The 24,471-nt window shown below is 37.4% G+C and overlaps 1 long non-coding RNA gene across 1 annotated transcript in view; it reads right to left on the bottom strand.

The window, feature by feature from the left end:
• The window catches only part of LOC106505851, a 53,442-nt gene extending 29,943 nt beyond the window's left edge, over nucleotides 1–23,499 (bottom strand). Inside the window, exon 1 of the long non-coding RNA XR_002338058.1 lies at nucleotides 23,390–23,499. This is a non-coding gene — a long non-coding RNA (uncharacterized LOC106505851). The remainder of the gene's footprint in view (nucleotides 1–23,389) is intronic.

The raw sequence follows: 24,471 nt of genomic DNA, 5'->3' as shown, positions 1-24,471 counted from the left end.
GTGTTAAGAGAATGGCTTAGTAGGGTCAACAAACAAACATTAATAAAAAACATCACAGCTCTAGACATTGATTTAGCTTCAGGTAAAGACAAAATGTCATCTGAGAGGACATGTCCCTAGGTTGAATTATTTCAAAATGACGCTAATTACACATCAACTTTGTTTGTCACCAAAGACTGGTTCCCCTTAAATTGAAAAATGCAGAAAACATAATGTTAGATTTCTAAATGATATAGAATTGAGAAGGAAAGGTACTTTGGTAGATGACAGAATCTGGATTCTAGGATATCTCAACTAGCCATGATGATAGGCTAAAGTCAATGAGATGATATCTACTGAGGATAGGCATTCCTGTTGTGGTGCAGTTGAAACGAATCTGACTGGGAACCATGAGGTTGTGGGTTCGATCCCTGGCCCCACTCATGGGTTAAGGATTAGGTGCTGCTGTGGCTGTGGTGTAGGCCGGCAGCTGTAGTTCCAATTAGACCCCTAGCCTGGGAACCTCCAAATGCTGCAGGTGCGGCCCTAAACAGCCAAAAAAAAAAAAAAAAAGAAAGAAATCTACTGAGGATAACAAGGGAGGTCAGCATTGACATTCGGAAAATCAACCACAAGATACACAATGGATAGACCTACTTAGACTGAACTTCCTTGGAAAAAGGGACCTGGTTGACGGCAAACTCAGTTCAGGTCCATGTGATTGGACTGACAGAAAAAGCTGATACATCACAGATAACACTGTAAGGTTTGCAGTGTTCGTATAAGCAGGTTTAGTGATATATTCATTCATCTTTCTTTTTCATTCAATGGTAAGGCAGTATATATGGAATGGTAAATGTCCAGTCTAAAGAACAGAGCCACTCTACAGCTTACTCCAAGAATACTATTGTGTGAATTCAGGATCTGTATTCTAAATTTTCACTTTTTTCCAAATCTTAAAATTTGGATTGTAATATTAAAAAAACAAAAAATCCCAGTTTCCAAACACCCTGAATTAAAAAAATATTACCTATTTGACAGGCTTTTCATTTTTACCTCCGTATTGGACATATTGTCTGGATCCCAGGAGAAAGTTGTCGACTGATGGTAATTATTTAGGTTGTCATTTTATAAGTCATCTTATACGTGACAGTTCAATCAATGGAAATGAATAAAATCACCAAGGAGTATATACAGTGGAGGAAGTTAAATCCTTATACCTGTTTTGTCTTGGGCTATATTTTTTTTTTAGAATGGATTTTAATTTAGCTACAGATCTTCCTTGAATTATAATGGTGTTACATCCTGATAAACCCATCATAGTTTGAAAATATTGTGTTGGAAGTGCATTTAATACACTTTAATTTACCAAACATCATAGCTTAGCCTAGCCTACCTTAAATGTGGTCAGAACACTCATATTAGCCTGCAGTCGGGCAAAATGTTCTAATGCCAAGACTATTTCATAATCAAGTGTTGAATATCCCATGTAATTTATTGAATGCTATACTGAAAGTGAAAAACAGGACAGTTGTATGGCATGGAACAGTTGTAAGCGCACCGGTTTTTTATCCATGTGATTACATGGCTGACTGGGAGCCGTGGCTTGCTACTGCTACCCAGAATCACAAGAGTATCAGACCACATATTGTTTGCCTGGAAAAAATTCAAAATTTGAAGTTTGGTTTCTACTGACCACATATCCCTCTCACCTTATCCTAATGTTTCAAAATCATAACTTGAAGCGTCCCAAGTTGAGAACTGTCTATGTTGGCTTTATAGCTACTCTACTTTGCATTAATTTTTAGTTGTTGTTCGAAGGACTGCTGTACATATTCTTAACTTTTCACAGTCCACTTTGAGTTAATATCCTACCACTTCACGCAAAATACACAAACTTAGCAGTTACATAGTTCCATTTATGCTATTCTTTACGCTGGAATTGCCATTACCTACGTGTTTTATAAATCTCATAATACAAAGTTTTAATTTTTTCTTGTAGCCCTTTATATCTACCCACATATTCACTATTTTCAGTGTTCTTCACTCTTTTCAGGAGAGTCAGTTTGTCTCCAGTATCAATTCTCATCATTTTGAAGTCCTTACAGCATATCTTGTAGTGCAGATTGCTAGCAATAAATACTCTTTGTTTTTACATAACTGAAAATGGCTTTATTTTGCCTTCATTCTTGAATACTATTTTTATTAGATATAGAATTCTAACTTGAAAATCTTTTTAAAAAGTCATTTCAACAATATTGATTAGTTACCTTCTGATTTCCATAGCTTCTGATGAAAAGTTAGCTGTCATTTATATTGCTGTTTCACTCTGTATCATACGTCATTTTTCTCTTGTTGCTTTAATAACTTTTTATTAATCTTTGATTTTCTTTCAAGTAATCATTATGGGCTTCACTGTGATTTTCCTTTGATCTTGACTGAGTTTGCAGAGCTTCTTAAATCTAATTGTGTCATCAAATTTGGGAAATTTTCCAGCATTAGTACCTCAAATATTTCTTATGCCCTATTATCCTTCTTGTCTCTTTCTTTTTTTATTTTTTTAATTTCCCCAATACATTATTATTTGTCTCTAAGACTCAAATTACATGTATGTTAAGACTTTAACATTGTCCCATAGGGCAATCTTTCTCATTATTCAGATATTTTTTTTTTTTGGTCTTTTTTGCCATTTCTTGGGCCGCTATCGCGGCATATGGAGGTTCCCAGGCTAGAGGTCGAATCAGAACTGTAGCTGCCGGCCTATGCTAGAGCCACAGCAACGTAGGATCCGAGCCGAGTCTGCGACCCACACCACAGCTCACAGCAACGCCGCATCCTTAACCCACTGAGCAAGGCCAGGGATCGAACCCGCAACCTCATGGTTCCTAGTCGGATTCGTTAACCACTGAGCCACGATGGGAACTCCATCATTGTCCAGACTTTATAACTGTATTGATCTATCTTCAACTTCACTGGTTTTTTTCCTTGTGTCATCTAGTTGTTAAGCCTTTCCAGTTAATGTTTTGCTTCAGGTATTTTCTTTTGCAGTTCTATTCTGTTATTATATATATGTTTTATCTAGCACTTTTTCATTTTTTACACATGTGTTTTCTTCATATTTTGGATCACATTTAAAATATTTACTTTAAAATCCATGTCTACTTGTTCCAATGTCTGGGTGATTTTGAGGTCAAATTCCATCAAGTCTTTTCTCTTGGGTTTGTTTATGGTTTCTTGTTTCTTTGTATGTTTAGCAAGTTTGCCTCATATGTCTCATAATGTTGGGTATTGTGAAAAATATGTTTCAGAGCCACTGGATTCTGCTATATTCCTCCAAAGAGCATTGATTCTTTTGTCTTAAGCAGGCAGTTCATTTAGTTAGAATTAAATTCCAATTTCATCATTGTTGTGGTGGGCAAAAGCTGAAATTCATGTTTACTTCCCTTACCCTCAGCTGAACTACTTGGAGTCTGCCCTGAGCATGCATATTTCAAGGGTCATTCAGAGATCTGGACAAAATTTATACACAATTTTTGTATATGATTCTGGCTCTCTCTTATCTTGTTTGGTCTCCTCAAAATGTGTCATCTGTTTTTTCAAACATGTAAAACTATGACTTCTTATCTAAGTTTTAATTGTTTGACTGGGACCTCCTACCTGGCAAACAAAACAAAACATAACTGCAAGGAGCAGACTTATCACTGTTATTTCCTTCTTCCAAATAGCCACTGCCTCTCAGTCTCTGCCTTCTTTTAGTATCTTTCCAAAGTCTTCAATAATTGATTTTCTTATATTTTGTCCAGAATGCATAGTTTTTATCTATGATACAGTTTGTCTGACAGACACTATTCTACTATGAAGACAGTACTTTTGCTATTACCAGAAGCAAAAAATCCCAGCAGATAGAATGTGAAGTTGGGAGAAACCTTTCAATTCAGGTCCACTGGGCAATTTGACCACAACTGCACTAACTATTTGCAATGCTCATCCGATCTAGAATTCCTTCTCTCTAGAGCCTAGACTACCAGATACACTGAAGTCTCCTTTTAATCCTCCTAACTAAACAATTAGTGCACAAGCAACTCCCTTCCTAACTAAGACCCACACCTCTGGAGTCATTCACCCCAAATCCGTTTTCTATACTGAAAGTGATCTATATAAAAAAAGATCATATCATATCACTTCCTTGCTTAAGAATTCTCCCATATCTCCTTATTTGCCTACAGAAGAAATCCAAATATCCTAGCAAGGCCTATATGATCATATGAGCCCTGAAATCTGGACATTCTGCTTCCTCTATAATTACTTCCTCACCCCTTTCCTACCCCAACCAAGCATATGTGCTCCAGGGACAATCAGATCTTGCTGGTCCATGAAAGTCACCTGCATTTTCACAGTGCTACATACAGGCAACTAATATCATCTTACCCTGCCTTATTTCTTTAGCCATTTGATATTATACTGTATGATTATACAATAGACTTATTATATCATATTATAGACAATATACTATCATGTCTCCTTGATGTTTATTTTATCTGTATCTTATTTTAGATATAAAATATAAATTACTTGATATAAATAAATTGTATACTATGTGTATTATTAGAGGCCCTCTACATTGGTATGTAAGGATCATGCAATTAAACACTTGGTTTTGTTCACAGTACTATCCCCTCTATTCAGAATAATGCCTGGCTTACATTAGGCACTTCAATAAATACTTACTAGGTCAATATTGCTCTTGTTGCATAGCATTCCCTCTCACTTCCTGCCCAAAACCTCCTAGCAATGTATCCTGAAAACCCAGCTCGATTGTTATCTCCCCTTAGGAGTTTCCTCTCAACATCCCTTCCTTTATATACAATAAATTGTTAAGACTTCATCCATTTTTCCATAGAACCCATCTTCCTTATTTCTCTGGGTTTACCACTGTACCATCGTATTAAAGCAAGATTACTCAAAAATTGAATTGACTTGTAGTCTCATTCACTAGATGTATTCACAGCACAGATTCCCTTCAGAGTGGCTGCCCTTTTGGCTTGGCTCTCCATTTGGAGAGAAGCCCTTTTGTTCCCATTAAGCCCATAGATAATGTCTAAGACAGGCTTGACTATACCAAATTCTAAGTGTGATTTTTAAATTATAAGTGTGATTTTTTTTTGCACCTTGGGAAAACTGACAATAGTTTATCACTTATTCCAGCATCCATAGATATGAATTGGGAAATTACAGGAAAAGCTGCAAGTTGGTTTTAGGGTCCCAAATAAAAACATTCTCTTGGATTTATTATTTTCTTATATTTGCAATTAAGCCTCTTCAGGATTGAAACTTGAGGCTTATTTCTTTTTCATGTTGAATTTGTGGTCAAATTGCACTTGATGACTTTGAGATTAATTACCTATTTTCACTCATTCAGAAAACAAGAATTATCCTAGCATTTGGAGAACAAGCTTTTTTCAACCCAAATCTACAATGAATTGGCATAAATAACATAATGAGAGGTAAATTTCTCAGTTTCTATATTTACCACTCAGGGTAAATATTTGTTAAGTGCTAAAATTAGGTTGCAAAGTCTGTAAGTCTATAGTTACATCATCATCATAAAAGAAGGTCAGAATTAGCCTGTCTGTGGTCTCCTCTGAAATCTCCTTTTCAGAAATTAAAATAGTGGGGTATAGGGAGCTTTCAAAATAGACCTGGAAACAACCTAAATGTCCATCAACAGATGACTGGATTAAGAAGATGTGGTAGATGTGGTAGATATACTCAGTGGAATACTACTCAGCCCTAAAAAAGAACAAAATAATGCCATTTGCAGCAACATGGATGGAACTAGAGACTCTCATCCTGAGTGAAGTAAGTCAGAAAGAGAAAGACAAATACCATATGATGTCACTTATACCTGGAATCTAATATATGGCACAAATGAACTTTTCCACAGAAAAGAAAATCATGGACATGGGGAACAGACTTCTGGTTGCCAAGGGAATGGGATGGACTGGGAATTTGGAGTTAATATATGTAAATTATTGGAGTGGATAAGCAATGAGATCCTGCTGTATAGCACTGGGAACTATAGCTAGTCACTTATGATGGCACACGATAATGTGAGAAAAAGGAATGGCTAGTCACTTATGATGGAGCATGATAATGTGAGAAAAAGGAATGTATATGTGTATATGTGACTGGGTCACCTTGCTGGACAGAAGAAAATTTAAAAAACCCTGTAAACCAGGTATAATGGAAAAAAAATAAAAATCATTAAATAAAAAAATAAAGTTATCAAAATGCTAAAAAAAAAAAATGAAAGCACCCTTTTAACCCTATTAATCAATTTTATAACTCTTAGTAAGTCCCGGAGACCTGACTGATGTTTGTTCACTTCCCACAAAATAGTAGATAAATGTCCACAAGAGAACAAGTATTCTGTCACTTCCTCAGTGTCTCTGGTAATATAAGAGTTTTTAAAAAATGTTCATGTGTGTTTGCACACACAACAATGCACATATAAATCAAAGACGTCCCCTGAAATAAAATGCTGAGGTCATGTGAGCATATTTCAGCCTTTAACTTAGACACTTAGGCTGCATGCCCAGCTATGACAGAGTCCATGTTTATAAAGTTAATTTAATTTCAGTTGTTAGTATCAGTTACCATCATCCCAGATTTAAAACCACCAGCCCAGAGACTTGCTCTGAGTTCTTGCAGCCCCTGGTAGCTCTACCAGGCATCTGGCACTTTTACGCAAACTCCCTCATATTGTTCCTGGACCATCTATTTCAACAGGCCTTTTCTCTTCATTTTATTACAAATTCTTGAATCCAAGGATCATGTCTGATATTTCTCAGAATCCTCGTTAATGTCTAGTCCAGAAGCCTGTTCTAGCAAATGCTCCAAAAAAAGTTGTTGATTGATTCAAAATGGATTTTCAATTTTATGAAAAATATTTTTAGAGTAAAGGAAATATTCACTTTTGCGTTTGGAAAATAAGATGAATATGGCTAAAAAAAAAGTGGAAATGGGGTGACATGTTATGGGTTGCAAATTTCCACATCAACGCATAACTTCAATATAAAATCCCAACCCAACTTCATGAATAAAATAATGAGACAAAATAGGGAGATGTGACAAACTGAGTTTAGTATTCTCACTTCTTCAAAAAGTTTTTCCACCATAATCAATGGAAAAAAACAGAGTTGTCAGTCTTTTTTGAGAGGAGGAGGCATGTGTGTTTTCTCTCTCCCCCCTCCCCTCCTCCCTCCTTCCCTCTTGTCCCTTCTGAAACTGAGTCAGACCAGCCATATTTCCAGTTAGAAGTTGGCACTGGAGCCCAGCAGCTGTTCAGAAATGTCCAAGTGGACAGCAAATGGCGTTGATGGAGTTAACGGCAGTGACTCACTTGGGACATTCACAGCAGGTCAGCTGAAACCATCCCTTGCTGTGAAGAGAATTCAGTCCCATTGGGCAAAAGCCCAAGAAAATGAGCTGAGGATGATAACAGCATAGTGCCTCTCAGTTGCCACTGGTTGCTTTTCTGTTCTCAGTTTTCACAATTTTTTTAGAGATGGATTTTTTTTTTTTTCTAACGCAATCAAGAACAGTGATGGGAAGAACAGGCTGAGCAGCTGTTGACTTTTTGAAATCACAGAGGGGAGGTTTGGTATCTGGAAATGCTCAACACAACTTGCCTTGCAAGCTTTGACGATGACTTTCACATATAAAATTATGGGTCAGAAGCAGGAAGCTGAGGACTCTTTATGCCAGTAAATCTAGCTTTGGCCAATGTAAGATTTAGGGGATTTCAGAAAGAGTTCATTCATGTAGAAACACTTTTCTACAAAATATTATGATAGTTTTAAATGTACTGAACTGAGCAACAATAAAAACAAACCAAAAAACATACGAGAAATCAGGCATGTTCATATTTTGTGAGCTTATACTTTTTCCTTAACACAGGAGGAAATATATAAAAATATGTTAAAGCTCTTGGGTGTTTTTGCATTATAAAATATGGCATGATTACCTATAATGGAAAATAACCTGAAAAAGAACATATATATTTATTTTAATATATTTATATCTATCTATATACCTGAATCATTTTGCTGTACACTTGAAACTAACACAACCTTGTAAATTAACTGTATTTCAATAAAAACTACAAAAATGATATGAAAGAATAATAAAGACATATTTAGAGAAAAAAAACCATGATCACTTGAAATATCACAATCTTTACACAAGACCTATTTCTATTTTTGTTTTTTTCCAAATTATTTTCTAAAAACTCTATTAAGACAGATATCTTAGATTTGTTCTTTACAGGTAGAAATTTAACAAATGAGGAATAATAATTCCTGATATTAAGGGTCACTAGACATAAAGTTCATTTCCCTAAAATTCTGGCATGAGATCATAGTTTCCACATTTAGATGAGAGCTTGCTTCCATTGCACTTATTTGGTAGAAAAATCTGATTTGGCTATTTGAATGCACTATTATGAAGTTCCTCTTTGTGACTGAACCCCAAAGCTGATTCTGATAGTTTCAGACCAGGCTGAAAACAGAATTAAAAAATGAATTAATTTTCTTTCCTGAGAATAAAATATTTTCACTGAGTAGACTTCAGTAAAATAAATGACAATCAAATGGTATAGCTTGGTAGGTACTTTAATGGATTAAACAATTTTAAAGTGAATAGTTTGAAATGAATTCAGCAGTTTTTTTCAGCTAAGGTCCTTTGAGAATACATATTCTAAGTTCAAAGGAGAATAATTGTTCTTTCTGTATTTTTAGAGAGGACTATGGGTGTGGTGGGTGCAGGGAGTTTCATTGCTTACCCTCTGTCTAACTCATGGTAATGCTTAATAAATATTGGTTGAATTAATTAATTTTGACCACAGGAGCTGGAGGGATGACAAGGAGTGTCATCTTTTCTTGGCAGAAGAGCATATTACTCATTAAGAGCAAGTGGGAGAGGAGATGGGAGTTAGCGTGCTTTGAATCCATACTACTGGAAGGCAGGCTGGAAAGAGGAGTTGGGAAAGCAGAGACAGTAGTATGAAGAAGTTTTTGTTGGCTTGAGCTGAACTCCTTTGTTCACATGGTATCAAAGGCCAACTGAAGATGCCACAACTGGAAAAATGAAAATGAAACAAGGTATCAGGGTATCAATGGAGTTAAAAAAAGGTGGGGGATAAGAAGAGTCACAGAGACATAAACAGCTTTTAGAATTTATCACTTTGTTTCTGTTGTTTCTGTCCTGTTATTATTCTCCATAGCAGCAAATTCTCTTCTCATCACTCCTTCATTTTTTTCTTGTTACTTCCCCAATACAATTTTTTTCTCTACTGTACAGTAGGGTGACCCAGTTACACATACATGTATACATTCTTTTTTCTCCCATTATCATGCTCCATCATAAGTGACTAGACATAGTTCTCAGTGCTACACAACAGGATCTCATTGCTAATCAAGTCCAAAAGCAATAGTTTGCATCTATTAATCCCAAGCTCCCAATCATTTTTACCTAAAATTGGACTGCCAAAGAAAAACAGCTTAAATGGTAGAAGCACTTCAGCATTCTTGTGAGGGGTCATACTTTCTTTCCTCTAATCCTGTTGATCTTTTAGACCCATTTCTGACTATTAACTTGGTCATCTTATGATTAATTAAATGGAGAAGGTCATTGATCTTTACAGGTGTGAAAGATTTGCTCCCTATAACTGTATGAGGACATATTTCTTTTTTTTTTTTTTTTGTCTTTTTGCCATTTCTTGGGCCGCTCCCGTGGCATATGGAGGTTCCCAGGCTAGGGGGGTCCAATCGGAGCTGTAGCTGCTGGCCTACACCAGAGCCACAGCAACACGGGATCCGAGCAGCGTCTACAACCTACACCACAGCTCACGGCAATGCTGGATTGTTAACCCACTGAGCAAGGGCAGGGACCGAACCCGCAACCTCATGATTCCTAGTTGGATTCGTTAACCACTGCGCCACGACAGGAACTCCGAGGACATATTTCTTATTTTTAAAATATCAGTTATATTTCTTTATATATATATATCTATAAAATATATATAGTATATATACACATAGGATATTTCTATATTATGTATAATTATTATAATATGATGTATGTATTTGAAGAGAGAGAGAAAGATGAGAAAATAAACTGATGAGGTTTTTAACCTCGTAACTATTCTGTATCAAATTTAATTTTTTGGAGTTCCCATCACGGCTCAGTGGAAATGAATCCGCCTAGGAACCATGAGGTTCTGGGTTTGATCCCTGGCCTCACTCAGTGGATTGGGGATCCAGCGTTGCCATGAGCTGTGGTGTAGGTCACAGACGTGGCTCAGATTTGGCGTTGCTGTGGCTCTGGTGTAGGCCAGCAGCAACAGCTCCAATTAGACTCCTAGCCTGGGAACCTCCGTATGCTATGGGTACGGCCCTAAAAAGATAAAAAGACAAAAACATAATAATTTTTTCTTCAGGCACATGTTTAATTGATGCTATTTGATAGGAGTCTCTTAAGATACTCTAATTTCAGGTTAAAATTTAACCTCAAATAATACCTGTTTGAATACCACTCAGGACATCACAGTATGGTATTTATAAAGGAGTAGGCACGGATTAGGTCTTTTTTTTTTGTATTAACAGACAGTTGAGAAATTCAAGTTCTATATGAATGCGTAGAAAGACTTATCTGTTGATAGATGATAGATAGATATACACATGCATACAGTGACACACACACACGTACACAAACAAACAAGCACCAAAGGCATTAAAAAAAATGGCCCCATTGTAGGGATTTTATTATAGGATATCAGGTTATGTTGATCTCCCACATGGAGATCTTGGTATTTGTCTCATCTACATCTAGTGTCCGAACTCATTTTTATTAGCAGCCCTTTTCCCATTACGCTTCCTGTGCTTGGTAATGCAAATAAGCAGAATTTCGTGTCACTGTGCCGGCGACACTCCTTATGAAAGCCAGGGAGGAACGAAAACTGGAACTGGAGTTAATGGTACTTTTTAATAAAAGGAAAAAAAACTGTTTGGTTACCACTCCCTGATCTGGAGGACCTGCTAATCTCAAAGGTATGAGGTAATTCAGACTCTGTGGCACAAGCTCCCTCCCAGGCATCTGCCATTTCACAGTTTGTCTTATACACAATTAGAATATTAAGCTATCTGTGAACTATTTCGTGAGATGTTCAAAATATGCTAGAAGAGTCCTCCTTCCCAATAGGCAAGAAGTCAATGAAATTATACACCTTGTAAACTGGAAAAGGCAGATAAAATAATGATGTCAAGTCATTATTTCTGAAACTGTCTTTATTCCTAGAATGTGGCTGTGCTGCTGTCATGCGCCTTTTCGAGACCTCAAAATGAGGGAGGAGGTCAAAGAGGTTAAAGCGCGGCTGAAGGCGCCATGGAGTGTTATTTGTACCTGGAGTCAGTATGCTTTACATTTTTCATGTGGACAAGGTCTTTCCAGCTATTGTAGTGAACTTCAGAATCTAGTTGTCACTTGCACCAAATATCAGCTTCACCTTCCAACATTGTGCCTCAATTGTGTCAGGAGGTCATTTAAAATGAGGTTCTGGCTGCCTTGTGAAATGTGTTTGTCTTATAAAGAAAAAAAAAAAAGTTAATTTTTAGAAAGACAACCTGACCTACTTATTATTAGTATTATTTTTTTTAACCAGGCATATTTGGAATTAGAGCCTGCCTAAATTCTTGTCCTCAAGGCTGATAAAAACTTTCTAAGGTCAGATGGCTCAAATCTGGAAATCCCCCGGGTTTGGACCCCCATACTAAGAAAGCTGTGATGCAGGACAAATTAATGGGAACAGCTGGGCAGAAGGTACCGTCCCAAAGTTTACGCCATCAATGAGAGTCATGAAGTTGAATCCCAATAGCGGTTAGGGCTTAAATAATCTAGTTAGACTGTTTATATCAACACTGCTTAAACCAGAGAAGGTAAACCAGCTGTTGGCACCCTGGCTTTGGTCTCAGCTCTGTCATTTACCAGCTGGGATTGGTGCCACTCTGTCTATATTTAAATCCTGGCTTCATTTTTTAAGTGGATGCCCCAGGGCTGCGGCTCTCTAACTGGATGACTAGGGATATCAGAATCACCTGAGGGTTTTATGAAAACAAAGCGTTTCTGATTCAGAAGTCCAGGGTGGGGAACAGGGGACTGCATTTCTAGTGAGTTCCCAGGTGAGGCTGATGCTCCTGGTCTGGAGAATGACTGTTGAGAACCACAAACCTAGGACAACTGAATTAACCCTCTGGCTGTTGAGGTTTCTTCCCTGTCACATGGGAATGACAGTACTGCCCACTTCACAGGGCAGTTTTGTGATTAAATAAAGTAATATGGGGGGTCTTAGAATTCCACCCAGCATATTGTATTAATTAAGCATTAGCCATTCATCACAGATAACAGGGATAGAATACGCTGCCCCTCAGACTTTTATGTTTATAGACATAGGCTAGCTTTACCTTAGAGAAATCTGTATCAAATGTACTATTAAATAAAACTCTACAGCAGTACTGAATATGTAATTTTTGAGGGGGAAACGCTGTGCCTTTTAGGTTTTTAATTAAAGGACTTTGCCATCGTAAAACCTCTCTGGGAAACAGAGACTCTGAAAATTCTTCCATTTAGAATGGATAAGCAATGAGGCCCTACTGCATAGCAAGAGGGAGTTATATCCAGTCTCGTGGGATAAAACATGATGAACTATAGCATGAGAAAAATAATGTGTGTATATATATATATATATGACTGGGTCATTATGTTGGAGAGCAGAAATTGGCATAGCACTATACATCAGCTATAATTTAAAAAATTAAAAATTAATGAATAATAAATACACATGGGATTGTGACGGAAATTCTCCCACAAAGATGTTCATACAAGCATGTGCATGAGCTTGTGTTTATGCAATGGCTTTGGATGAAAGATAATGGTAGAAGAACTGCCTAAGTCAAAAATAGACTGGACCATCCAAGAAGCAGTCAGCTGTGCCTTTTCTTTATTATTTTTTATCATGTAAATTATGCAAAATGATCTCCATTCTCTCCAATGACTTACTTGCAAGTGGGCAGAATAAAAAATAATCCTGTTTGGGAACCAACCACCCTATATCCCAGAGCTAGCTAGGGGCCATTTGGATAGCTGCTGGACCTTGGGCAAGCCACAGACCTTCTCTGAGGCTTAGATTATTTAACTAAATGAAAGGACTCACAGTAGATAATCTCAAATCCACTTCTAGAATGTATGGCGGAAATTATCTTAGAAGATAAACACACTAATGGACTTAAAAACAGAATTTTTTTTCTCACCCACTGTCTGTAATAAGCTTCTCTCATATCATGGCTAGATTATCATACACCCTTTTCCTATTATTGAACTCATATGAGTTCAGACTGTATAAACTCAAAGTGTTCTTTTTTTCCATAGAATCCCTAATGTGATAATCTTGACACTGTGCCATATCTACTTGAGCCAGTTGAGGACATCTCAGGTTATTCCTCATCTGGATCACCAGAATGTTATGTTTTATCTTCAGACCTTTGCATATGCTACCCATCGCCCATCCTCTGCTCTAGCCTAGAAAACTCTTTCTCTCCTATTTTGCCCCCTTTCTAGAAGCTCTCCCCACCCTCCAGCACCCCATTCTGGCCTCCCTAATCAGGCCCCATTTTATTCTCCAAGTTACAGCTTAGATTCCCTTCCTCCAAGGAACCAGGATTGGGTTACCTTTATGGCTGTCCTACTGACCTGTATTTGGAATGTGATACACACACACTTGCATCTTACTGTTCTGTTACTTACTGTCTGTATGGCCTTGTGCAAGTGTTTTTGCTGAACCCCAGATTCTTAATTCTTAGAAATAAATAAAACTTTCTCATTGGGCTGTCACTAGGATGAAATAAGAAAGTACCTAACACCCAGTTCAGTGGTTGTAAATGATGGCTTTCATCCACCACAGCTAATTGGTCATCATTATTGCACAGTCCTTAAATGTTAAAAATCTAAAGTAGAGTTTTGGAAGTCATGGATCATAGTCAAATCATGGTTGAAGCCTTGGGCATGACATGGGTTGAAAAGGTGCTCCATATGCTTTGTGTCCAGATAACTCTCTCATGCATCAAAATCAACTGGAGGGTCACCTGTCCCCTTTTCCCATCCCCAAGAGTCAGTCAGCTGGCCTGCAGCAAAAGATGGCCTTTGATATCTATAAAGGCTCTCAGAGGAGCAGCAAATTTGGGATCCACTGCTTAGGATGATCCACAAGTGCAGAGTACAGGGAACATGCTTTGATGGAAGCCTGATTTGCATCTTAGAATGTGTATCTATCCCTTTATTTAGAAGTGGATCATAGTGGTACTTTACAAAAAGTTAGGATGTGGAGGTGCAGACAGACCAAAACCTTGACCAACTTTCTTTTACATTGCATAGCTGGGACCTCCACCTCATAAAATATGGGAAAAATTAATTTGATCAGAAATGTTTTAATGGTAAAATCTTTCAAGTGGCTATCTCAACCATAAAAGTGACCAATATGAGGCTGAACACTCCTTTGAAAAGAAATCAGCTATAAATAATAAACTTCTGTAACTGAAAGATTTGAGTGATTGATTAAGCTTACTTAGTTTCAGTTTCCATTCAAGGCTGAAAATTGTTAACTCAACACAATGGCTTTTTGTTTTGGCATGATTGACGCTGAGCTCATATTTCTCAGCATAATTATATTACCCAACAGGTTCATCCACTTCCTAGTGATGGCTCCAGTTCTTCATAAGACAGCTGAGACCTCAATTTAGTGGAGAGTAGGTGTCTTCTTCTTTGTTATAAGTCTCACAGCTGGGTCAAATTTGTTAAATATGTTTGATTTGCCTATGGTACATGACTTAATATGAGAACTTAATCTGTCCAATCCACTGTGAATTTGGCAACAGTAGTAAGACACTTTTAGGACAACTTTAGAAGTCTTGGATGATTATCACATTTATATCAAATAAACCAAAGTGTTAAGAGCTAGTGGGAGGGAATGAATACTGAATAAGTCAAGCTTCATTCTCTATTTTGTTCATAAATATTAAACGCAAATTTGTCACAATCAGCAATTGAATAAAATCTCATTCTAACATAAAATTTTTATTCCCCAAATTCACTATTCAAGTTATGTATATCATCACAAAGTAGGGTTATATAGGTAAAGACCAGACATAAGACCTAAAAAATCAATATAGATCCCAAATTACACAATAGAAAATTAGACTTAATTTACATTTTCAGGAAATTATGTCCAAAAATATCAGAACATACATTATTTTCAAGTGCACATGGAACATTCTCAAGGATTGACCACATACTGGGGCACAAAACCAACCTCAACAAATTTAAAATTATAGAAATTATTTCAAGTATCTTCTCTGACTGCAATGGCATGAAAGTAGAAATCAACCACAGGAAAAGAAATGATAAAAAATACTTACTACATGGAGACTGAAAAACATGCTACTAAAAAACCAATTGGTCAATAAGGAAATCAAGAAGGAAATTAAAAAATACCTTGAGACAAATGATAATGAAGACACAACCACTCAAAATCTACGGGATGCTGAAAAAGCAGTGCTCAGAGGGAAATTCATAGCAATACAGGCTTCCCTCAAAAGAGAAGAAAAATCTTAAATCAACAACTTAACCCGTCACCTAAATGAATTAGAAAAAAAAAAGATCAAACAAAACCTAAAGTCAGCAGAAGGAAGGAAATCATAAACATCAGAGAGGAAATCAATAAAATAGAGATTTAACAAACAGAAAAAAATCAATAAAACCAAGAGCTGGTTCTTTGAAAAGGTAAACAAAATTGAGAAACCTCTGGTCAGACTCACAAAGAAGAGGAGAGAAAAAACCCAAATAAACAAAATAAGAAATGAAAAAGGAGAAATTAGAGTTCCTGTTGTGGCATAGTGGAAATGAATCTGACTAGGAACCATGAGTTGTGGGTTCAATCCCTGACCTCACTCAGTGGGTTAAGAATCCAGCATTGCCATGACCTGTGGTGTAGGTCACAGACACAGCTCAGATCTGACATTACTGTGGCTGTGGTGTAGGCTGGAAGCTATAGCTCCAATTAGATCCCTAGCCTAGGAACCCCCATATGCTGTAAGTATGGGCCTAAAAAGCAAAAAAAAAAAGAAAAAAAAAGAAAAAGGAGAAATCACAACAGATACTACAGAAATCCAAAAAAAAAAAAAATGAGAATACTATGAACAATTGTATGCTAACAAATTTGACAACCTAGAAGAAATGGACAACTTCCTAGAGACTTATAGCCTGCCATTATTGAATCAAGAATAAATAGACCAACTGAACAGACCATTCACCAGAAATGAAATTGAATATGTAATAAAAACACTCCCTACAAATTAAAGCCCAGGACCAGATGGCTTCACAGGCGAATTCTACCAAACATACAAAGAGGAACTTATACCCATCCTCCTTAAACTTTTCCAAAAGTTTGAAAAAGAAGGAACACTCCCAAAGACATTCTAAGATGCCACCATCACCCTAATACCAAAACCAAAGATACTACCAAAAAAGAAAACTATAGGCCAATAGCTTTGATGAATATAGATGCAAATATTCTCAATAAAATTTAGCCAACTGACTCCAACAACATATAAAAAAGATCATACACCATGACCAAGTGGGATTCATTGCAGGTTCACAAGGATGGTTCAAAATACTCAAATCAATCAACTTCATACACCACATTAACAAAAGTCAAAAATCAAATGATGATCCCAATACATGCAGAAAAAAAACATTTGACAAACTCCAACATCCATTCATGATAAAAACTCTTACCAAAGTGGGTATAGAGGGAACATACCTTAACATAATAAAAGCCATTTATGACAAACCCACAGCAAATATAATACTCGATGGAGAAAAGCTGAAAAACTTACCATTAAAATCTGGAAGAAGACAAGGATGACCACTCTCACCACTGTTATTCAACATAGTATTGGAAGTCCTAGCCAGAGCAATCAGACAAACAGAAGAAATAAAAGGCATCCAAATAGGAAGAGAAGAGGTAAAATTGTCACTGTATGCAGATGACATGAGACTATATATAGAAAACCCTAAGGACTCAATCCAAAAACTACTCAAACTGATCAACAAATTCATCAAAGTACCAAGATATAAGGTTAATATCCAGAAATCAGTCACATTTCCATATACTAACAATGAAATATTAGAAAAGGAATACAAAAATACAATACCTTTTAAAATTGCACCCCAAAAAACCTAATACCTAGGAATACACCTGACAAAGGAGGTGAAAGACTTATATGCTGAGAACTATAAAACATCCATCAAGGAAATTAAAGAGGATGCAAAGAAATGGAAAGATATTCCATGCTCCTGGGTTGGAAAAATTAATATTGTAAAATGGCCATACTACTCAAAGCAACCTACAGATTCAATGCAATCCCCATCAAATTACCCGTGACATTTTTCTTAGAACTAGAACAAACAATCCAAAAATTTATATGCAACCACAAAAGACCCAGAATTGCCAAAGCAATTCTGAGGAACAAAAACCAAGCAGGAGGCATAACTCTCCCAGGCTTCAGGCAATCTCACAAAGCCACAGTCATCAAGACAGTGTGGTACTGGTACCAAAATAGACATACAGACCAATGGAAAAGAATAGAGAACCCAGAAATAAACCCAGACACCTTCTGTCAATTAATCTTTGACAAAGGAGGCAAGAACATAAAATGGGAAAAAGACAGTCTTTTCAGTCAGTATTTCTAAGAAACCTGGACATCTGCATGCACATCAATGAAACTAGAACACACCCTCACACCATGCGCAAAAAGAAACTCAAAATGGCTTAAAAGACTTAAACACAAGACAAGACATCATTGAACCCCTAGAGGTGAATATAGGCAAAACATTTTCTTATATCAACCTTACAAATGTTTTCTCAGGTCAGACTCCCAAAGTAATGGAAAGAAAAACAAAAATAAACCAATGGGACCTAATCAAATTGACAAGTTTTGCACAGCAAAGGAAACCATAAAAAAAAAAAAAAGACAACTTACAGAAAGGGAGAAAATAGTTTCAAATGATGCAACTGACAAGGGCTTCATCTCTAGAATATACAAGCCACTTATACAACTCAACAGCAAAAAAGCCAACAACCCAATGGAAAAATGGGCAAAAGACCTGAATAGACATTTTTCCAAGGAAGATGTACAGATGGCCAACAAGCACATGAAAAAATGCTCAACATGCCTGATTATTAGAGAAATGCAAATCAAAACTACCATGAGATACCACTTCACACCAGTCAGAATGGCCATCATTAATAAGTCCACAAATAACAAATGCTGGAGGGGGTGTGGAGAAAAGGGAACCCTCTGCACTGTTGGTGGGAATGTAAGCTGGTATGGAGAACAGTATGGAGGTACCTTAGAAAACTAAGCATGGAACTACCATATGACCTAGCAATCCCACTCTTGGGCATATATCGCGACAAAACTTTCATTTAAAAAAACATATGCACCCGCATGTTCATTATAGCACTATTCACAATAGCCAAGACATGGAAACAGCCTAAATGTTCACTGACAGATGAATGGATTAAGAAGATGTGGTATATATACACAATGGAATACTATTCAGCCCTAGAAAAGAACAAAATAATGCCATTTGCAGCAACATGGATGGAACTGGACTCTCATACTGAGTGAAGTAAGTCAGAAAGAGAAAGACAAATTCCATATGATGTCACTTATATCTGGAATCTAATATATGGCACAAATGAACTTTTCCACAGAAAGGAAAATCATTGGACTTGGAGAATAGACTTGTGGTTGCCAAGGGGGAGGGGAAGGGAGTGGGATGGACTCGGAATTTGGGGTCAATAGATGAAAACTATTGCCTTTGGACTGGATAAGCAATGAGATCCTGCTGTATAACACTGTAAACTATATCTAGTCACTTACGATGGAGCATGATAATGTGAAAACATAGAATACATACATGTATGTGTAACTGGGTCACCTTGCTGTACAGTAGAAAATTGACAGAACACATTCAACCAGCTATAATAGGAAAAAGTAAAAATCAATATTAAAAAAGAAAAAAAAGAAACACCAGAAAAAAAATCAGTATAGACAAAAGTATATCTTTTAAGAATAAACAAAAAATATTTCATAAAATATTTATTTTTTTAGATTTTCATTTTTATACTATAGCTGACTTACAATGTTCTGTCAATTTCTACCATACAGCAAAGTGATCCAGTCATATATATATATATATACATTCTTTTTCTCACATTATCCATCATTATGTTCCATCACAAGTGACTAGATGTAGTTCCCTTTGCTACACAGCAGAATATCATTGTTTATCTACTCCAAAGGCAATAGTTTGCAACTACTAACCCCAAACTCCCAGTACATCCCACTCCCCCCCCACCCTTGGCAACCACAAGTCTGTTCTCCAAGTCATGATTTTCTTGTTTATTTTCTGTATATAGGTTCATTTGTGCCCTATATTAGATTCCAGTTATAAGCAATTTCATATGGTATTTGTCCTTCTCTTTCTGACTTACTTCACTCAGTATGAGAGTCTCTAGTTCCATCCATGTTGCTGCAAATGGCATTATTTTGTTCTTTTTTATGGCTTAGTAGTATTCCACTGCGTATATATGCCACATCTTCTTGGTCCATTCATCTGTCAATGGATATTTAGGCTGTTTCCATGTCTTGGCTATTGTGAATAGTGCTACAGTTAACACAGGGGTGCATGTATCTTTTTAAATGAAAGTTTTGTCCAGATATATGCCCAGGAGTGGGATTTCTGGGTCATATGATAGTTATATATTTAGCTTTATAAAATATTTATTTTATTTGTGACAGAAATGAGGCTTATTTTCACCTGAATAATAATTTTGACTCCTTGATAATAATGGCCAGCCAAACTACACCTAGCCTTCTCAAGTTGTCATCTAAGTTAATTATGAAAATAAGTGAATTTTGACCAGGTGTTTTCCTCTTTTTGTTCACCTCTTCTTAGAAAATTAGCCCATTAGAAAACACCATTGCCTGTCTTGATTTCCTGTGGTAGAAGTATTATGATTCCTGGCAATGAAAACTAAGATGGCTATTGAAGTCTTGCAGCAAACAAGTATAGAATGCTAGTCCAGAGTACTAGGCAACCTGGAGGTTAGGATGCAAAACTGCAGCAGAAAAAATGAGACTCTGTGGTGATCAGGAAAGTGGATCAGGAAGGAGAATATATTTAGTCCTCTGTGCACCTCTGCAGCTTTGAAGTTAAGCCTTTGCCATGAAGTAAGATCTAGCCTAGCTTGAAGGCTATCTGATAAAAGAGACTGGTACTTTGCTTTCTAAAATCCAAGTTTCTATAGACAGATGAGAATTCAACTGCCCATTAAACATCAGTTTGCCATATGGTTCTGTCTCATAATTACTGTTCTTTTCTTTCTATAGATTTCTTCCAGTTGATCTCATCTCAGATCATGATTTCACCTCCCCTTTAACGCTTAAAAACTTTCCTCCATCTAGCCCAGGATTTGGAGTTTCCATGGTGACCTCAACTCAATCCATCTAAAACAAACTTAATTGTGTCACTCCTGTGCCATCACTGGCCCTCCTCTGCCCTTATCTCTGCCACCTGCACCATATTGCTGCACTCCCCATCCTTGCTTTTGCATTTGAATCTGCCCAGAATGTTTTTCTCCAGACATCCTTGCCTGTCACTTCCACAGTAAGGCCTTTATGAACCATCCTGTCTTATTGCTCCTCATTACCCCCCTAATCCCCAGCACACCTGCTCCCACACACTGTCCTCTGCATTTCCTTTGAGCCGTAGTTTCATGGGCTGAAAAATGCCGTCCCCCCCACCCTGCCACTGCCAAATTACATATCTGCATCCTGATCATTGGAATCTGTGAACATGTTACCTTATCTGGCAGAGACTTTGCAGATGGGATTAAATTAAGGAGTTTGAGATGAAGAAATTACCCTGGATTATCTAGGTGAGCCCTTAATGTAATCACAAGTGTCCTTTTGAGAAGCAAGCGGAAGGAGAACTCACACAGACAGAAGAGGGGAAAGTAAGGTGACCCTGGAGGCAGAGATGGGAGGGATGCACTCACAAGCCAAGGAATACTGGCAGCCACCAGAAACTAGACGAGGCAAGGAACGAAATCTCCCCCAAACTCTCCAGAAGGAGCAAAGCCATGTCAGCATGTCACCTTGACTTTGACCCAGTGATACTGATTTTGGACTTAACGATCTTTAGAACTGCATGAAAATCTATTTCTGTTTAATGCCATCCAGTTTGTGGCAGTTCTGTTACAGTGGCTAGGATTAACTACCACACATAGTAATTGTAACTGCTTATCACACTTTGAAAATGGCTTCTTCATTATATTTTTGGTGAATATTGTTGGGCTCTTCACTAAAATAAAGGCTCCAGGAGGCACATATTTTTGGCTGTTTAGTGTCTAAGGCAACTTAAGTGCCTATAACAGTACATGAACATAATGGCACCAAAATATTTTTTAGGCAAATGGTGAATGGGTTGTCTCCAGCTGTCTACACCCTTGAGTTTTCCCAAACCTGCAAAAGTCTTTTCTCTGAAATTTCCTGATTTTTGAATGGCATCCACATCAGTGCATACTCTTAAATCCTCCCTCTCCTTCACCCCTTACAGCCAGCAGTGGCTACGTCCTGTCCACTCTACCTCTTAAGTGTCTCTCAATTGTCTCCTCTACTCAAATCATTTCTCCCTTCAATTTCCGCAGACTCTTAGCTCTTCATGGTTCTCTCCACCCTCAGTTCCTGCTGCCTGGTACCTCATTCTGACTCCTGCTCTCCTCCCCAGTCTTCTGGCCCTCCACAGCATGCAACTGTATTCCTACCAGACTGAGCACCAGAGAATCTTTGCACCTCTGTTCTTCCTCTCCCTTGAGCGTTGGGAGCACATGCTCTTCTCCCTTGTCTTTTGTTTAACAACAAAAATGTTTCCAATTTTCTACACTCTTGCCCCCCGCCCCTTGTATTGTGCCTTGCAGGGTTTTTTTTTTTTTCCCATCAAGATGTAGAGTCTATGTTTCCTTGAAACATTTCCTCTTGGATCCCTTCAAATTCTCTGTGTCTTGCTCTGTATGGTTGAAGACAGCAGAAGCAGTGTCATGCTGGTTTGCTGCCTCTCAAGAAACCCTGCCACCTCCAGGTGAACAAGCTTGGGCTAGCATGCTAGGACACAGAGTCCATGAAGAAGACTGAGGCAGGCCAGCCTATAGCCACCTGACCCCCAACATGCGAGGAAACCCAGCCTAGATCAGCAGAGCTGCCAACCTAAATCTTTAGTGACCACAGATGCATGATTGAGTCCAGGCCATTCCAGGAGAACCATCTGGATGACCTATAGACTATTGCCTATGAATAAGTACTTATTATTTTAAGTCATTAAGTTTCAGAGTTTCAAGCAGAAATAGCTAACTGATACATGGGCAAAAAAAGCAAATGTTAGCTAGTATTATTAATTCATGTTAAGATAGAATGTTACCATTTCAATAAGCATTTTCTATCTTCTTCAAAAGACTACTACTCTGATGTCTCATAGTACCCTGCATGTAACATGCCCTCTCTTTCATCTCTATTGTTTTGCTTATCACCTTGGCATTGATACTATTTGTATGTGAAGCAGTGTGTTGTAATACTCAATGCTATCAGCTCTGGAGCCAGGCTGCATGGGATTGTATTCTGACTCCACCATTTATTACCGCGTGACCTTGGCAAAGCTCTTTGTCCATATGTGTTTCGGTTTTCCCATCAGTAAAAGGAGGATGATGAAAATATCATAACCTCCCAGAATGGTTAAAGAATCAATTAAATTGATGTCTAGAAACCTCCAGGTGCATACACTTTACTCAGTGTTTGCGGAAGGAAGAATTTGTTTCTCCTAAGTAGGCAGTTGACTTCTTAGGAGAAGGGTTCATGTCATCTCTGTTTGGGTAAATGTAACACTATATCTAGCATCCAGTAAGTTCTGAGAAAAAAAACAAACAAACTGCAAACATCTTTCTTGAATGGATGACAACATACATTTAAACTGGGTCTAGTTTATCAAGGAGGATATGGGATTTTCTGATTTTTGTTTTGTCCTGTTTTGCTTTTTTTATGCTTAAAGAGAAACTCACTGAAGAATGGCTACCATATTGCTAAAAATTCTCTAGATTTGTTATAAATCAAGGATTAGTTTTCTCTTGCTACTATAACAAATTACTACAAATTTAGTGCCTTAAACCACTTAAATTCATTACCTTATAGTATTAGAGGTCAGAATTCCAATGTAGGGCCTCCTGGGGTGAAATTGGGACATCAGCAAGGCTGCTTTTCTTTTAGAAAGTTCAAGGAGGAGTATCTGTTTCTTTGTCTTTTCTGGTCTCTATAAGACACTTGCCTTCATTGGCTCATGGCTACTTCCTCCTTCTTTAAAACCAGTAGGATTGCACTGCTGGCCGTTGTTCTTTAGTCACCTCTTCCTCCAAACACAACCAGGGAAAATGCTCTGCATTTTGATTCATGTAATTGCACTGGAGCTGTCTGGATCCTCTCCCCATGTCTTGGTTTTTAACTTAAGCTACAAAGTCCTTTCTGCCATGTTTTAAGATAACATGTTTACATATTTAGAGATTCTAGAGATTGGGGTGTAGAAATATTTGAGGGGCCATTGTTCTGTTCAGCACAAGAGAAAACAGAGTTCATTGGTCAAATCTCCAAGCATAATCACAGAATCCCTAGGGACGTGACTGGAAGAATTCTGGAAAACCATTGTGTCCACCCATTTGGGGGCACTATTTGTTGCAATGCAACGTGAATGGAGCCCCTCAAAGTTGTGTGAACTCAGTAAGACTACCAGAAACTCAGAAAGAGTTTCTCTTAAACTTCAATTTTGGATTTGTAGCTCTCAAAATGAGCTTTTTTTGAGAGGGTTGGGGGGATAACTCTGATTAAATTAGAATTTTAGAATTCTATTTAATAAATCTTTCTAGGTCCTGCCTTGCTGACAGGAAAAACTGGTTTAGTCAGGTTCAGTCCAGAGCACTAGTTCTCAAACTGTGTTTCAGTAACATACTTCAGGATTTTCATATTTAATTTAATTTTATATAAACTATTTCAAACACTTAAAGCTCTATGATAAACATGAGCACTCAGGCATATTATCTACTGAGTTTTGATACATTTATTGTTACTTTACTCTGTGATGTTCACTGGTTTGGAGTTGACCCAAGATTGAATTGTCTCTTGCCATTTTGGTTGAATGGGAAAGGATCTTGATGCTATAAAGCAGATTTTTCTTTTTTCCCCAAAAAGGATGAAAGAGAGAAAAATGATCTTTCTT

The sequence above is a fragment of the Sus scrofa genome, chromosome 13 (genome assembly GCF_000003025.6).
Source record: "Sus scrofa isolate TJ Tabasco breed Duroc chromosome 13, Sscrofa11.1, whole genome shotgun sequence".
NCBI lineage: Eukaryota > Metazoa > Chordata > Mammalia > Artiodactyla > Suidae > Sus > Sus scrofa.
Note: the sequence above shows the minus strand (reverse complement) of the source record. Positions and strands in the feature narration are given on the sequence as shown.